At 34.5% G+C, this 2,472-nt stretch overlaps 1 pseudogene; it reads left to right on the top strand.

The window, feature by feature from the left end:
* The first annotated feature begins 202 nt into the window (after nucleotides 1–202).
* On the top strand, nucleotides 203–529 carry LOC114044588 (annotated as a pseudogene).
* Nucleotides 530–2,472: the final 1,943 nt, after the last annotated feature.

The raw sequence follows: 2,472 nt of genomic DNA, 5'->3' as shown, positions 1-2,472 counted from the left end.
TTTGCTCAAAGTTGTTATTAAAACAATATTGCTTCCTCTTTTCCTCTTATCTCCTCTCTCCTTCTCTCCTCCTCCTCTAATGATACTGAGTGAGGATATGTCCTCCAGCCTTTAGTGTCCCGCTAACCATGGCTTCTGGAGTAACTGTGGATGATGAAGAAACTTAATGACATGAAAGTAAGGAAATCCTACACAAGAGAAGATGAAGAAAAGAAAGAAAGCAGTTCTCTTCTGTTTAAGTGATGACAAAAAAAAACAAATAATTGTAGAGGAAACGAAGCAGATCTTGGTGGGTGACATTCATGATCCTGTAGAGGAACCCTACACATCTTTTGTGAAGTTGCTACCTCTGAATATTTCCCAAAATGCTGGGTATGATGCCACATATGACAGAAAAGAGTCTAACAAAGAAGACCTAGTTTTTATATTCTGGGCTCCTGAATGTGTACCTTTAAAAAGGAAAATGATTTATGCTGGTTCTAAAGATGCCATTAAAAAGAAATTTACAGGTATTAAACATGAGTTGTAAATAAATGGCTTGGATTAAGGGCTGTTCAATGCTTGGAGAGAAATTGGAAGGCAATGTAGTAGTTTCACTTGAAGGAAGATCTTTATAAAATGACAGTGAAGTGCCACCCAGAAGCAGTTTCCATTTCTGCAACTCCATCAGTTAGAATAGTGTTAGGTTTTGTCCCTTACCACACCTTCCCTGAAAACATAAAAGAAACGTCAGTAATTTACGCAGCCTACCAATGATTGCCATTAGACTGTTTCATCCTGGTAGTTATATGTAATACCAGAGGAACACCTTCACATCACATTTTAGCCAAAACAAATGGTATTGCATGCATCCGTTGCAGAACTAAGGTGAATATGATAGTCAAAATGAATAGCTTAGAAAGTTGCAAAGGGTTAGCGAATTGAATTCCTTGAAAGTACAATCCACTGCTCAGATGCTAAACTTCTTTCAGTATAACTTAGAGTTGCATATTATTGTAGTTCCTGAAGTTCTTAGGCTTTGTGCACTTAACCTGCCTTTAACATACCTATTGTGATGTGGCAGTGTGAATGCCTGTTTCTATATATAGACACACACACACACACACACACACACACACACATATCTATATATACATATACATATATGTATATATATTTATATGTGTAACTATGCATTGAAAACACTTTTATGTAATAAGATTGTCCCCTTCAAAAAGGAATGCCAATTAGGTTGTTAGAACTGTCATCAAATTATTGTAGTACCTCAGTATTCATTCCTGTTATCTGCATATCTTCCTGAATGAAGTACTTGTTAATGCTTTTTTTAGTTTCCATTGAAGGTACACTGCAGGAGGAGTTAAATATTTACCATGTGAGTCTTGCAACACTAAAAATATTTTGAATGATGAGATTATAATGGCAATTTCTGTATGAAAAGAGCCTTAAATGGAACATTGTTTTGTGAGCTCAAACTTCCCACCCCCTGCAGAATTAGCCATGTTGCAATAAAACTTGAGTCTTATTTTTTTTTAAAATATCACAGTTACTGTATACAATGTTCTCTTGGTTCTGGTCATTAAACTCTTCATTATTTTGTGCAAGTCTCTCCATGTTTTTTTTTCTAAAATCATCAAGTTCATCATTTTTATAGCACCATAGTATTCCATTATCATTCTTTAATATGGCAGAGAATTTTGTTTTTGTCTTTGTATCCCCAACTCCCAGAGTGGCAACTTAAACGGAGTCAGTGGCTATTAGTTATTTGTTTAAATTAAATAAATTCATGGCACTCTGTTACTCCCTGGAAGACCTACCTTTTCTATTGTGTAACACAGTATTATTTTAATATTGTCTAGATTTCTAGGAGGTAAAAATGTTCAAATTACCTGGTACAAGGTGACCTATATCTCTCTTTTGTGTGGCTATTGGTAAACTGTTAAAAAGATAAAGAATAATGGAAATGTGATCCAATGACTGGCAAAAGAGACATAGAAAACATCTTTCATTATTTTAAAAGGAAAAGAAGGGATAAAAGAGAAGAAGGAATAAGAGAAAGGGAAAAAGAAGAGAGAAAGGAAGGGGGAGGGGAGGGAGGAGAGAGAAGAGGAGAAAAAGGGAGGTAATGGAAACAGAAGGTGAAACTGGCTTCCATATTGTATAGAAAACTATGGTTTTATTCCCTCCCAAATCTTTAACTCATATTTTCAAAATTAAATTGTCATTCTTGATATTTTTAAATTATCTTTATTTTTAACACATAATAGCATGAATGAAAAAATAAGAAGTCTGAAATGGATGTGTCTTCCCATTGGTTAATTTTTTTTTTTCCTTAGATTTCCAATGTAAAAGATATATTTGGAGTGGAGATGTCTGGAGTAAGACTGAGCACTTTTGAAACCCAAATATATTCTGTTCCAACCTGTTCTAATTCTACTGTAGATTCTAGCATCACATATTCACAACAGGCATATA

The sequence above is a fragment of the Vombatus ursinus genome, unplaced genomic scaffold (genome assembly GCF_900497805.2).
Source record: "Vombatus ursinus unplaced genomic scaffold, bare-nosed wombat genome assembly UNPS02014774.1, whole genome shotgun sequence".
NCBI lineage: Eukaryota > Metazoa > Chordata > Mammalia > Diprotodontia > Vombatidae > Vombatus > Vombatus ursinus.
The sequence above is the reverse complement of the archived record's forward strand: the minus strand, read 5'-3'. Positions and strand labels throughout refer to the sequence as shown.